Below are 15,930 nucleotides of genomic sequence, written 5' to 3'. Positions count from 1 at the left end.
ACGGATCATATGGTCCAGCCTTTCTCAGAAATATTCGGTTTTTGGGATGGGATCATCCATATTTTCTGGTCACAAACCAAACACACGTTTACCACCTGAACGTCGTTCGCAGGGGGGGACACCGGAGCACAGCCCATCGAGATGGAGGGGGGCGGGTGGCCGTCCATATTTATCCTCACACTAGTTAAGTCCCAGTGTCGTGCCACGTGCTCATGGATCTGGACGTTGTATCACCGATCGTCCTCACAAATCTTATTAGCTTGATTGTCACCAGCCATTAGTAATCACAGGCAGGTGTCTATTTCAGATCATTTGTGGCTCTGGAACTTTTTCCACACAGTACTGCTAGCTCCTTTGAGTTGATGTAAATTAACAACCAGAACGCGCCGCGCCATGTATTTTGTTTCCTTGAATGTACCGATGAATTCGGCTCAAAATGATTACAGACGATGGCACAAGTGGTGGTTCCCATGGGATTTTTGTGACTACTTGAAATGATTTGAAAATTGGATGATTCCAAGTCAGAGACTGTGCTAGAAGGCTTGCAACTAGGAGACAACTTGAAGCGACTGAGCTACGCAAGAAACCATTGGTTGAACGATCGATCAAGCTATCTAATAAGCTATTGGAGACACATAAGAACAAATCCACCTCAGCACTTATCCCCCGGGAACTGCAACACCGGTGGCGTGCGTTTACTCTGTAATGCAATCACCACTATTTACTAGAGGAATTCATCAGGTATTAATTCTGATGGAGACAAGAGAGCTGCAGTGCACTCGGTACGTGTGCAGGTGATGGTGAGCTAGTGTGTGGCCATCCGCCCATCCTGATGTCCATGGGAGCAAGGCAAGGGGGGCTTTCGCTGGTCCACCAGCGATCTAGTCCTTGCATAATTTCTGGCGTCTAGTCGAGAGGGTTTCATACAATTTGTGATTGGTTTTCTCTCCGTCTTGTCCATGTAATCATCACCGCCTTCAGTGATCTTCGTGGTTGGATTTGGATATGCTTCTGTAATCGTGTTGAAAAGCTCAATTTTCCAAATGTCATCTTTTTTTGGGTTGACTACGCAATTCATGTAGTTGCTGGAACGAGTCTTAGCCAATTGTTCTTTATCTTGTATGCTTGCGCTGCTAAGAATAATTTCAAGGAATCTCCCCTTCGAGTTCTAGATGGGAGAAAGCAGATAATCTATTTCTTGACGAAGACAAATGATGACGAGCAATGATAAGCCTAACCGAAGTCCTCCGTACCCTTTGCCATTGTGATCCAATATCCATGATTCTGAGGCATCTGTTACTTACCTCACTTTCATTTTTGACATGTCACTTACCTCACTTCTTTTTTCTGGAGATGTCAACGATACTCCTTTTTGGTCTATGTGCTCCTTCAGTTCTGGGCCTTACGAAGATATGTGCCCAAGTAGCCAAGTGTTTAAAGAAGGCCACATTGCCGATAATTCATCTTTAACGCCTTCAGCGTGGAGCTAGTACGCGTGCCCCATTTCCTTATCAAACTATTGGGCCTCAAAATGAGTTGCCTCGTGTTGAATAGTATAGGATACAAAAATCTGACACCAAATTGCTGTCAGGGACCTAGCTAGTTAAGATGTACATATACCGGAAACTCCTAACTCAGCTCGAGCTGGTTTGCTCCCTACATTTGTGTGGTGGAGGTTGCATAAAATGTGAACTGATGTGTATTTAATGTAAATTCCTGGATTTTGGTACCAGCAAGTTACATGTAAGTTACAAATTTTGAAACTTACTTCAATAGTTGTCAGGGGATGACCCCTGGTAGGTCGAGATTGAACTTAGTTATCCGGATTAGGGCAAGTATGCCGGATTATGAAGGTATGCTGGAAAATATGTGGGTGGGTGGGTGGGGGCCAGGGGGGGGTGGGGGGGCGCTTTCGGCCCAGCAGTGGCTTTATTCCATCGGGGAGGCTTTTTCCCGGCTATCTTCGGGCGGTTGGCGGTGGGCGCAGCAGCCGTGTCGGGATCGGCAGCTTCGCGTTTCTTGGTGGACTTCTTCTTCCCCTTTACGGTAGCTAGAGGCATTGCATTCTCCATCACCTGTGCAATCATCATCATCATAATCGCTCCAAGTTCTTAGCAGATGTTGGGCAGGGGCCTTACCGGGATCAATGTCGGTGACTGTGTCATCCAGCTCCAAATCAGGAGCGTTCACCAGTGAATCCGGATCTTCTATATCCTCGTCCGGCTGACCAGTCCGGTCAGCCGGCAACACGATCACGGTATAAAAAGAGCTAGCATTAAAGTATGTCGGAATTTACCCGGGATGCCGGGTGAGTTCGATTGTATGGCTCCTGGTCCCACACCCAGTTGGGCTCCATGTGAGTCTGTGCAATGGCCCTCACTATCTTCCGGACCTCCAGTTTGCTCAGCTCAAAGGTGGTCACCCGGATGGGATCCATGCAACCACTCATTTGCCATATCTTGTGGGTGCGGCGCTGCTGCGGACTAATCCTCCGAATAATAAAGGTGGGGACGAGATCGTCCGAAGAAGGAATGCAGGTATTATGCATCTCCTGGATGAGGGTGTATATCTGGTTGGTCTCTGCATGGCGATCACCGGGATTGTAGGTCCAATTGTGTTTCAAGTCCGGAGTGCCGACAAGGCGACAAGGTATGTCAGCCGGTTGATGAAATCATCGTCATTGACACTCTTGACGTAAAAGAAGGTTTTCTGCAACTTCCGGCATGATTCTAAGCCGGTGACCCCAATAAACTTGGTACTCCGGCGTGGCAATATCATAGCCGCGCCACACTCGACCATTGGTTTCGGTGGAGGAACTGGTGGATCTTGGACTGATTGCGTTCGAAGGCCACGAAGCCGGGCCCATAATTCTATATTGGGCCACAAACTGAGATAACCCTCGGTGAAGAAAACAAAGGAAGAAAGAACAATGAAGGCATTGGCCGGAAGGTGATGTGGTTTGACCTTGTATTTGTCAAGGAAACTCCTAAAGAAACTGCTAGCTAGAAGACCTAGGCCGCGCGCAAAGTGCGCAACAAAGACAACAACCTCGTCGTCCTTCGGTTTGGGTTCTATCTCACCGGATGGAAGCCGGAAAACTACTTGCGGCGGGATCCGATTGGTTTTGTAAAGCCAAGTTATCTCTGTCGGTTTAACATTCGAGCCCTCCCATCTGGCTCGAACGTGGACCTCTCAAATTCCTCCTCTAGCGGGATGGCCATCGATATGATCTCACTGGTATCCATCGACGTCGTGGAATCCAGAAGCGGCTGAGAATAAACCGGCCCCGTGGCAACGGGGAAAACAACAAAGATCTAGAAAAGAAGTAAAAAAGAGAAGATTAAAGAAGAGAAGTTAAGAAATCAAGGAGATTTGAGAAATTTAGTGCTCAAGAACACGAAGAACATCAAGAGGATCAAATCCGATGAAAAGCAAGATCTAAAGCTATATCTTACCAAATGTGAGCGGCGCCGGTAGCGCTACCGGCTGAGGCGCCGGCAAACCTTGGAGGGCCGGCGTCGCTGACGCGGATACGGGCGTCGACGGCGCGCTTGGGCAGCAGTGGCAAGAGAAAGGAGAAGCTCGAGCGGCGCGGTAGCAAGGAAGAAGAATGAATGGTGAAAAGTGAAGAGGCCTAATGGGCTGGGGGTATTTATAACCTAGGGGAGGTCGTGGGGCGTGGATCCATCGTGCCCACGATCCCACTTACCCCGCGTGTATCGCGGATGTTCTGCGATTAATGGAGCCACACCGAGGGCCACATGGGTTACAACCGCCCACATTAATTGCGCACGGTTTACGGAAGGATTAGCCATCAAGTGTCTGCGGCGACGCGGTGCCAGGAACAGTGACGCATGTCTCAGACAACTGTGAGTTTTCCTTAACAAGTTGAGAAAAAGTGACCCAAGTATGCTGGAGAAGGTTCAAAATGGGTTGGCACTCTATATTGTGGCACCGACATGAATCTATGCCGGATAAAGTTGGTTTTCGGCAAAAAGATTGCCGGATATATTGGCAATTGGTTGTCGGCTTAAATTGAAATCAGGATAATTAACCCAGTACGTTGATATGTATCTGGCAGGAACCTGCTACAACCCATCAGCTGGCACTGCTGGACCACACCAGTTTTAGGGACTAATGTCGGGGGATGACCTCCGGTAGATCAAGATTGGGCTTAGTTAGCCGGATGAAGGCAAGTATGCCGGATTATCAAGGTATGCCAGAGTACGGCACAATGATGAACTAAGTGTTGACCGGATTAAAGGTCAACCGGCTTACTTTAAGCCGGAATACTTATGTCGGCATGAGAAGTATGCCGGCATGAACTAACCTGGTTTGAGAGATTTTTGTGTAACTTTGGTGTGTATGTCACAAGATGAGATACCGGCATACAATGCGGGTGCCGACATAGGGGTACGGCATAGGACCAACGGTCATATGCCTGCCCCCAGAAGTCCACGCACGGGTCACATCGCTATAGTCACACAAGAGGACATCATCACTGTCTGCACGTCGCAACGTCCCAAGCATGTCGCACCATACCCGTGACAGCGTGCACAATGGTCAGCGGTATGGCAGGAGGCGAGGTGCCGAGGTCACATCAAGATGTATTGGTGATAAGACAAAGCATAGGCTCATATCCACAAAAGATAGCTTTACCCCATGCTAGGGTTTCCACCCATGTAACCTGCCTCCCCACGCTATATAAGGGGAGGCATGGCTTCCTTGCACGGGACCAACCTCCCTCTCTCTCATTGGCTCCACGAGCTCATCTTCTATCGCTAGCGAACAACTCAAGGAGCGCCATTGTTGTGGGTTTCCACCTCGATCATCTATACAGCTCAGACAAGCATGAGTAGGGGTTTTGCCTCCTCACGAGGGCCCTGAACCTGGGTAAACCTTGTATCTGTCTGTGTGTTCTTCCATCTCCCCTCCTCCGGATCCCCTGGGGCACATTGGCCCCAACTTAAGACTACATATGGCATCTGTTTGTGCACCACGACGACAATAGTCTACGTATTTTTATATTTTTTATACAATTCACAAATATACATATTTAAGTTTCAAACTTGGCACAGACATACCTACATCTATTACCTATGTGCAAATATTCTTTTCGATTTTTTTCAAGTTCTAGAAATACAATTTTATACATGGTAGAAATGAATATTTTTATATTACGGGACCTGTTATCCCTGGCGTGCAAACCAACCACCACCACACATTTGTCGGGTGCAAGCAAGCTCGGGCGGATATCGTCCGCAACTCCTAACTCAGCTCGAGCTGGTTTGCTCCCCGCGTTGGTACATATACTTAATAATCTGGGACATTCAGCGATACGATTGGACAGCTCAGGACACCAAATTGCTGTGAGTGGGCCTAGCTAGTTGAGTTACACTGATCCTTAAGACTACCCACAATGGGAGTATCATAGGTAGTATCATGCATTCCATGCATGCAAAATGCTGATGTGGCAGTGCAATTAAGGATGAGAGAGAGTGTCTTAGATTACAGTAGGTAGAATCAGATATCATAGCACATACTACTAGAAAAAATAATGTCAAGTAAATCTTGTACACATATTTGCATTGAGATTCTACAAAACAATTAATATATGGAGTCTATGATACTAGTATATGATACCATGCATTGTGGAGATAGTAACATGCAGTAGTATCATACGCATGATACTTCTATATGATACTATGCATTGTGACTAGTCTAATACCCGCGCCGCTTGGTGAGTGGATAAATTAAGACCAGGCTACACGTAACTCTTTATTTTTAAACATTTAAAAACACTGAAAAAATGGCTAAGTGTAGCTTGGCCTCATTTTAAGTTTCCAACATCGCTTGCTGTTAAACCACTGTAGCTATTAAATCAAACAAAGATCTTGTGTTATGTCAAGGTAATATAAACAAGACACAATTGCTTGGAGCAAGCACATAACGGCAAGCGTTCTTGTTGTTTCAAAGAGAGGAAGGTAGGTTATTTCAGGACTTGTAGCACTTGACAAAATCATTCAGGTCATATCTCGCTTTTTTTAACAAGGGTAGGGCGTCTGGCACCCTAATTTCATTCAACTCATAGATATTATACAGATAGAATTATAGTTTCTGATAATTGTAGCCTCTGCACTGATATCCATGCAAAATGAAAAATATCGTCGGATAAGGCGGAGGAACAGAAAGTTGCCCACAGTACTTGTCAGCTAGTCCAGTTGAAGGTATAGTGATTGATATATTGAATTTAAATACTACGGAGAACCATTATTGTTTATAGGGTCATCTCAGAATCATGAAATTTGGACCTTGACTTCCAATCACGCTCTCCATAACCACATACATGGTAGTATTATATGGCTTTCTATTCCCCATCAGGCATTTCCACTACCAGGGATTCATCACAATGGACCATGAGTGGACCTGTGTGGAACAGTGAGACTGTATGAGTAGCGTGGCAGGGAGGTATTGCTATTGCTCTATTAGATGTTCTGGATAATTAACTGTTGGATGCAGTTCGTTCAGGAAGCATCTCGACATGGTAACCTGTACTTGACAATGATGGCACGATGCTCTGTTTTATTCAAGGAGCACCTGCCATGTTATTGCTCCAAATAATTAGGAGTGATTTTCTGCCTTTTCATTCTCTATGCCAAAAAGAAAAATTGCAGCTCTAGCTAATAGCTAATCAGAATAGTTGAAAATGTGAAGAATTCGGGAGGTGCTATCCACCGACCGAGCTGGTCGGTGCTGATGCGGTCGCCGCACACCCCACGCCCCCGGGTTACTAGCTGGGCCGCAGCCCAACATCAGGTAAGCCGGTTTTTTCTTTTTCGTTTCTTTTTGTTTTCTGTTGTTTGTTTTCTTTTTTAAAAGAATATTTTTTTTAAATCTGAACATTTGTCAAATTTAAATATTTTTCAAATTAAAAAGAAATCACTTTTTAAAAATCTGAACATTTTCAGATTTAACATTTTTTAATTTGAATAAAAATGTATTTTTTTCTATGAACAATTTCTGAATTTGAACATTTCTGAATTTGAACAAATTTTATATTTGAACAATTTTCGAATCTGAACGATTTTAATATTAGAACAATTTTCAAATTTGAACAAATTTCATATTTGAACAAATTTCTGTTCATATTTGAAATTTTTTGAATTTGAACAGTTTTCATATTTGAACAATTTTCGAATTTTAGTAATTCTAAAATTTGAACTTTTTCGAATTTAAACATTTTTCAAATATAGACTTTTCCAATTTGAGCAAAATAAAAAATAAACAGAAAGAAAATAAAATAAAACAGAAAAACAGAAAAACAAAATAAGAAAAAAAAAGAAAAAACTAAAGCGAAAAACGCTAAATGGGCCAGGCCCAATACCCGACCAGTGTGTGCGGCAACCGCATCGGCACTGACCTGGTCGGTATATAGGACTGGCCAAGAGTTCTAGCGATCATCAATTCAGCGGGCTCAAATGGGAAAAAAATTGAGGGAAAGCCAACACGGCCTGCTTTATTCTTTTGGCATAACTGATACATCATCTGAAGTAATAAAATCAGGAGGGTTCTTTTTTTTAATTCACAGGGAGACACCCTCCCCGGTTCTATTTCACATAGATGAAACCCAGTGTTCGAACAACAGGTCCCAAAACGAAGTCTAAGAACGAGAAACTAAGAGCATCTCCAGCCGCGTCCCCCAAAGAGATTTGGGGCGCGCCGGACACAAAAACCGTTCCAGCCGCGTCCCCCAAAGCCCGTTTTTGTCCGGCGCGTCCCGATACGGTGTCCGGCGCCCCGAGCCCGTCCCCGTCCCACAGGGGACGTACCGGGGACGCCGGACACACCGAAAGCGAGGCAGGGAGTGGCGGGGCCGACTCATCAGCGGCTCGGATGCTCAACCGCCACCTACGTAGCGACGGTGCAGTTGCTGGGAAGCGGAACCGTCGCATTGGCAACCGCGTCGACCGACGCGCAAACCGCCGGAATGTAGCGCGGACTCCTGGGAAGAGCAACCGTCGCTCTCTTCGAATTCTGCGCCGCCGTTCATCCGCGCTCAATATACGTAGTCGCTTTCGGATCTTCAACCTGCCGCCATTCATCCAAGCTTCCATCCGACACCTCCAGCGACGATGAGCTACACCTCACAGCTTCCATCCGACACCTCCAGCGAGGGCAAGTCTGCTGGATTTCGCCATTGGTAGGACAGAACCCGGACGCCCAGCAGCGGCGACGATTCCCTGCCGGCACTGGACGGCGAGGAGGAATGGCTGGGCGTGGAGGAGAAAGGGTCAGAGGAGGCGGCGGCGGCGGCCCGTGCGAAGGCGGAGGCGGCGGCCCGTGCGAAGGCGGCGGCGGCGGCCCGTGCGAAAGCGAAGGCCAAGGCCAAGGCGCAGCCTGCGAGCACCGGCGACGACGAGGAGGACACTAGTTCCTCTGACGACTCGGCCGACACCGCCTCTTCGGAAGAGGTGACCAGCAGGAAGCGCCACCGTGATGACGACGACGAGGCGGAGCCATCATCGAAGAAGAAGACGAAGTAGTTTAAAATAATTTATATGTAATTTAATTATGTTTTTTCGAAGTTTTATATGTAATTTGTTCATGTTAAACCGATTTGAATATTAGTAAAGAATTTTCTTCTATCTATTTAAATTATTTTTATGTTTGGGGGGCAGCGTTTGGAGGACGCGACTGGGGAGCGACGTCCCCCAAACGCGACACGAACAAAACACGTCCCCCAAACGCTCGATCCGACGCGGTTTGGGGAACGGTTTGGGGGACGCGACTGGAGATGCTCTAAGCATGGCTTACAACCACCATTCTTAGCAGCAACTGCAAACAACTTTCCACCTCAACAGCTTCAAAAGCCAGCCAACCTAAAACAAAGATCTACACTAGACGCTACTGCTACTTCAGACGCTACTTTTTCCAAGAAGGGAAGAACCAGTAGCTATTCTGAAACCATATGGATCATAGCATCTTTCTCTGGGTGATCCTTCAGATAAGCCAGCGGAGCTCTCCTCCTATGCGCCAGTTTTGCAGCATGTGCCCAAGAAGAAAACCATCTGCGCTGATACACCTTAGCTCGACGGCAGTCCCAGGGTTTTTTTTTAGGAGTGTCAGTATCAAGTCTGAAAACTGATCCACCCAGGAGGGTCCTTTGATCCATACAATCGATTGAGTACCCTCAGATCGACTAGCTAAAACATGTGGGCAATGGTAAAAAACTTTAAATGAACTTCAACACCCTTTGGTCCAATAATAAGCACCTAACTAAGATGCCAGCCATTGGCACCTCCCTTATGCCACAACCAAAAAAAACTTCTAAGTAACAAGAAACGCCAAAATTGTCTAGGAAGAATTAATTTCAAGAAGAAAAAAAGAATCATTCAAGTTAAGCTCCCATCAGCACCCGTGCATCCACCAGAGCGGGCTAGGCGCATGGCTTTGGGTACTGGTGGCCTGTGTACTTGGCCTTGGCGCTCTCGCACTTTGAGGTGTCGCCCTGTCCCTTGTACTTCAGGTCGACGTCCTGCAGCACCACGCCCTGGCACGGAACGCCGCATCGAGTAGCACGGCCACCGGCAGCGACGACGTGCTCTTGATGTTCTTGACTGAAATGTCCTTGATGGTCACCCCTGAGACGTACTTGTGCTCGCAGTTGTAGTAAGGCTGGTGCCAACACAGGCGTGAGGGGAGGCGCTACCGCCCGAGGCGGGGCGAGAGCCAGGCAAGAGGCGGGCGAGACACTGGTGGAAAAAAGGGCTTTGGTCGCGGTTGGCAACTGCCATTAGTCGCGGTGGCCCAACCGCGACCAAAGCAGCGCGACTAAAGGCCCCCCCCTTTAGTCGCGGTTCCTTACGAACCGCGACTAAAGGCCCGTCCACGTGGGCCGCGGGCGGCGCCGGGCGGAGGACCTTTAGTCGCGGTTCTTCTGGCCAACCGCGACTAAAGGCCTCCGCAGGGTTTAGGGTTTTAGCCCCCCTCCCCCTAAATCTGGTTTCTTTTTAATTTGTATTGTTTTATTTCTTTTGGGTTTTAATTTTGAAGGAGTTTCACATATTCTACGGTACTGTATACATACATGCATATGAATGTACAATTTCAAACAAATTTGAAATTAGAACCAAAAAGAATTCAAGAGGAATATACAATATATATTCAATATCGGATCACCATATACAATATATATTCAATATCGGATGACCATATACAATTTTGAACAAGTTAGTTACAAATTCTGGTGCATATAAAGTTCTACGTCATCGTAATAGTGTTCTCCTCTAGGATCGATGACTTCCCTCGCCAACCATCCAGCTAGTTCCTCTTGAAGTGGTCGGAAGCGAGCTTCTGGACTAAGCGTCTTCCGGAGGTTATTCCTCAGGATGTTGTTCTCACACGTCTGGTCCCGCTCATTGCAGTATCTCCGGATCCTCTCACAAACATAGTATCCACATAGATTGGTCCCCGGTGGCTGAGTATCCCCAGTCGTCCGCACTGCCATTTTAAAAGATAGCTCTTTTTTGAATTCACCGACCTTGGTATCTACGAACCGTCTCCAAACCCTACGAGGCAAAGAAAATTAAATAAGCAAGAGAGTTATTAATTAGTTACTTGATATTAGGAAATGATGAACGAAATAGGCCGATCGATATAGAGCGCAAATGAATGAAAATAATTACTTTTGCAACATTTTTCTCATGTCGCCCCAAAGCGCCGGATCCATATTCGAGAGAGTCGTGGACGAGAAGCGAGGAGGTCTGAACTTTAATTACCATAAGAATCCGGTGGAACTGCGGACACGATACATGCACGATCATGCATAACTCATCGATTAGCCACATACCATGCATGGAGTAAACAAAAGAGAATGTGCTCAAGGCAGAAACACTCACCCAAAATGGTAAGGAAATAGAATATCACTTTTCATTTGCTTTGTTTTCTAATAAACCGCCACAGGTCATCCTCCACGACGCCGGTGTGGAGTTCTAACCCATGTGAATTAAGGAAGAGTGGGACAATGACCCCAACATCATGGATGTTCCTTATTCGCATTTCCCGCTTCTTCATTACGCATAATAGCGTACACAACAAGATAGTTAGGACGGTGCAGGCAATGAACGAGATGGGGTAGAAATTAATAAATCACTTACGAACGTAGCAACCGATGATAGATTTGTCGAGGTCGCGCGCAGATTGAACAGTGGAACAATTCACTCGGAGGAATTTGTACCCGGTAATGTTTGAAGTGAAGCTCAAATCTAACTTCCGCATAGATATAGTCTTTGGCGTTTTTATGTTTTATGTAACCCTTGTACCAATTTAGCGAGACCTAGCATTTGTCGAGGTAGATCCCCTTCTGCGCAGGCTCGACGAGAGGGCCATTCTTCACATATGTAAATACTACGTCCTTCATTGGCGCCTCATCAAGGCCTAGCGATTGCACGAAGAGTGATACCTAACTCGGCCGCTTGTTCTACGGCACTCGTTACGGTCAATCCATGTCTTTGCCGCAGCTGCTATGATATCGGGGGCATCCGGATCGGCGGCTTGCACTATGAGCGGGGCGATCGATTGTTTACTTTGTTCCCGAGCTGGGCAACTTCTTTCCCCTTTCTAATTTTGACTCGGCCTCGTCCTTCACGGCTTTCTTCTCCGCCAACTCTTTCCTGTTCTTGAACGCGAGTGCTTGCCTACGAAGTTCACGTAAATAGTCGTCAGGCAGATTCTTCGCGGCTTGGGACGGTGTGTTCAAAAATGACTTAGCCCACTGCTTTTCCTTGTCAGAATATACTGGCTTGGGCTCGCCCTCTATTTTCCTCTTGACGCTCGCCTTCCATTTCTCTAAATCAGCGGCCGCGCGCCTCGACTTCCTCGGCACTACTTTCCCAAGGCCTCGTGGGGAGAGGCTTCGAGTGATACCTCCGGTACCTTTGTTTTCTTAGGTACGTAAGGGTCCGGGTTAATAACCCAGATCGCTTCTTCGCCGGAGGTGGATTGGGGCGGTACCGGTGTCGATCACCCGCCGGACGAGGCGGGGGCGGCGGCGTGGGCTGACGTGAATGAGGTGTATTAGGTGAAGCACCACCCCCACCGTCACCGCCACCGCCACCGTCACCGCCACCGCCACCGCCACCGTCACCGCCACCGCCACCACCACCACCGTACGGGGTGGACTTGTTGGCGCCTCGCCCGGAAACTTGATAAATTTCTTCTGCCATAGAATGAATCGGCGCTTGACATCTCCAAGTCTTTTCACCCCTTCGGGTGTAGCAATGTCAATGTCCGGGTTCTCAAACCCTTGGACTATCTCCTCCACCGTCACACGAGCATAGCCATCTTGAATGGGGTTGTTGTGGTGGAGTGCTCCAGTGGTAAAGCATCGCCGATGGCTACCTTCATGGACATGTTCCCGATAGGATAATACGAGATGACATGCTTTCATCTCCTTTATATCGTCCACGGGGTAGCGAGGAGGCTCCGGTGCAGTAATTTCGACCACCGGAGGCTCCGGTGCGATAATTTCTATCGTCGGTGCACCAGCCGGTGAGGCCTCCGTGGAAGCCACGCTGCTTCTTCTCTGCTGGCTTCCGAGATCCATTGGATGATCTTGACATCTGCGCCGAGCTGCATCTCTTTCGGCGACTAGTACACTCACGGTTTTCTTCATCACATCCATTTCCGTTACCAACTTCGCCACAACATCGCATCCCGATCCATCTTTCTCTTACGGCTTCTCAGAATGTGGTCATCGTTCGGGAACCCTATTTTCCACGGAATGGGCCCCATGCCTCGTATACGTCCTCCGTGTTCGGGATTCCCGAGGGCTTTTGTCGGGCGTCGTTCTCTCTGTTGAACCTGATCCTCCCTCTTGAGCCTCCCTCATTGCCTCAATAAGCTTTTGGGTGGGTGTAATTATTTTGCCCTGATAAACACACTCCCCTGTCTCCGGGTTCGACGATCCCCCATGCCCGTACCACCGGCTTTTGGCCCTTGGGTCCCATCCCTCCGTGCTGGACGGATTCCTCGCGCCCTCGGCTCGTTCTCCATCTTCTCCCACTTAGGCTGCCAGCGATACCCTCCTGGCCCCATTTTATGATTGTACTCCTTCTTGGCCGCATTTTCCTTATTTTTTCGATAGTTCAAGGAACTGCTCCGATTTCTTTTGCTTCACAAATTCTGGCCAATCATGTTGCGGTTTCTCATATTGTCCTATGAAATCCGGAGTCTTGCCCTGGTTGACAAAGTCATGGGCTAGATTTTGCTTGTATTTCCGGAATGCGTTGGCCATCCTAGAAAGAAGCGAACTGTTTGACTAGCTTGCGCCTCTCCTTGTTTTCCGCAATCTTGTTACCCTCCTCATCGTATTTGCGGTATTAGGAGGTAGAACGAAATGTTCCATAAGCTTGTTGAAGCAATCTTTTTTCTCTCTTATCGACAAAAGTGAAACCAACACGTGCCTTCTTTGGCTCATTCCACTCTGGCGGGTGATCGAGACGTTGTCTCTAACAACGGCTCCGCATTGGGCGACAAACTTGGTGGCGTTCTTGCCGGGCTCCGGCGGCCTGCCGGTTTCTTCGTCGACAACATCGATGGTGCATGTTTCTCCTGCTTTCATCGTCTTGGTTGCGCCACGCTTTGACGACGTACTCGATTTTTCGACGATCCGGCCGAGGGCTAAAATAAGAAAGAGAGTCGCGCGCGTTAGTACACACACATTTATTCAAATCGATTAGTTGTATCACCGTACGCTCAATATGTATATATATATACCTCGGCGCCGGAGGTGGTTGCTACTCCAATTGAAGATCGTCGTTTATCGACGTTCCTTCGGCACCATCTTGCTGACCATGCCCTTCATCTTCACCCTCAAGGTTCAGATAAGAAGAGATATCATCTTCTTCTTCTCCGGTCGGCACAAATGGAATATCGCCTTTTATGATGCCGAACATATGGTCTTCGGCGTCCGGATCATAGTTGTCCGAGAATCGGGTCAGCTCTATCGTCCGCCATATGTCGATCCCTGAAAACATGTAGTCAAAACAAATTAATTGTGTATATGCCGGCATTATCACATCTCTTCTACATATAAAGAGAGAGGGCGACGAGGGAGGCGAGAGGGGGGACGCGTATTAGCGGTGGCGGTGGCGGTGGCGAAAGGGCGGTGGCGGTGACAAAAAAATACCCCGCGCGTATACGGAGGGGGCGACGAGGGCCTCGCCGCCCCCTCCGTATACACGCGGGGTCGGTGGCGAAAGGGCGGTGGCGAAAGGGGGGCGGTGGCGGTGGTGTTGTCAAAATTTTCGTTTCCATATTCGTTTCCGGGGTTTCCGATTTTTTTTTCGATTCCGTCAAGATAGGGGGGCGGTGGCGGTGGCGGTGGTGTTAGCTCACATCAAGTTTTACTTTTTTTTGAGACATAATTTTTAAGTCATATTTTAGTTTTTTAAAGTCAAATTTTAGTTTTTTTTTAACACAATCTTTTTTAAGTCACATTTTAGTTTTTTTACACAATCTTTTTTAAGTCACATTTTAATTTTTTTTACACAATCTTTTTAAGTCAATTATAGTTTACAATTTTTATTAACAAAAACAAAAAAAACAAAAAAAAAACAAGAGAGGCAGGGGCGCCTGTGGCGCGCCCCGCTCTCTCTCGCTCCCGCGGCGCGCGCGCGGTACGGGTGTGGGCGGCGCGGTTAGGGTACGTGGGCGCCGTGGCGAGAAGGGTGGCGGCGCGCGGCGAGGTGTGCGGTGGCGCGCGCGTGTGGTGTGTGGCGGCGTCCCAGTGTCTGTGGCGCGAGTGAGCTAAGCAGCCGCGGCGGCGGAGACGGAGGTCGCGCGCGCGGCCGCGCGGAGAGACGTCGACGACATACGGGCGAAGCGGCGTGGTCTTCGCGAGAAAGGCGGCGGCGTGCGTGGGCGTCGAGCGAGGAGGCGTCGGCTGCCGAGGCGCGGCAATGAGCGTCGCGAAGCGGAGGAAGAAGAAGCTGGCGCGGCCGTTCGGGCCGCGCGATATTTATAGCGAGAGGGCTTTAGTCGCGGTTGGGGTCACCAACCGCGACTAAAAGTGGCCTTTAGTCGCGGTTGGTGACCCCAACCGCGACTAAAGCCTTTTTTCGCCCCTTTTGTGGTTCCGCGGAAAATGACCTTTAGTCGCGGTTGGTGACCCCAACCGCGACTAAAGGCCTTTTTTCAAAATTCTTTTCATTTCAAAATCTTAAAAATACAAATAATATATCAAAAAATTCGAGAAAAATAAAACTAATTCATTTCAAAATCTAAAAAATACAAATAATATATAAAAAAATTCAGAAAAATAAAACTAATTCATTTCAAAATCTTAAAAATACAAATAATATATCAAAAAATTCAGAAAAATAAAATTAATTCATTTCAAAATCTTAAAAATACAAATAATATATCAAAAAATTCAGAAAAATAAAACTAATTCATTTCAAAATCTTAAAAATACAAATAATATATCAAAAAATTCAGAAAAATAAAACTAATTCATTTCAAAATCTGAAAAATACAAATAATATATCAAAAAATTCAGAAAAATAAAACTAATTCATTTCTAAATCTTAAAAATACAAATAATATATCAAAAAATTCAGAAAAATAAAACTAATTCATTTCAAAATCTCAAAAATACAAATAATGTATCAAAAAAATCAGAAAAATAAAACTAATTCATTTCAAAATGTTTAAAATACATATAATATATCAAAAAATTCATAAAAAGAAAACTAATTCAATTCAAAATTTTAAAAATACAAATTATCAAAAATTCATAAAAATAAAACTAATTCAATTCAAAAGTTCGTTGGCCCCCTCTTCCCGCCTCTTTCCGCCGACCCCTCTTCCCTCCTCGTCTTCCCGCCATTTCTTCCCTGTCTTCCCGCCTCTTTCTTCCCGCCAATTGTT

Source organism: Lolium perenne, chromosome 4 (genome assembly GCF_019359855.2).
Source record: "Lolium perenne isolate Kyuss_39 chromosome 4, Kyuss_2.0, whole genome shotgun sequence".
Classification (NCBI taxonomy): domain Eukaryota; kingdom Viridiplantae; phylum Streptophyta; class Magnoliopsida; order Poales; family Poaceae; genus Lolium; species Lolium perenne.
The sequence above is the reverse complement of the archived record's forward strand: the minus strand, read 5'-3'. Positions refer to the sequence as shown.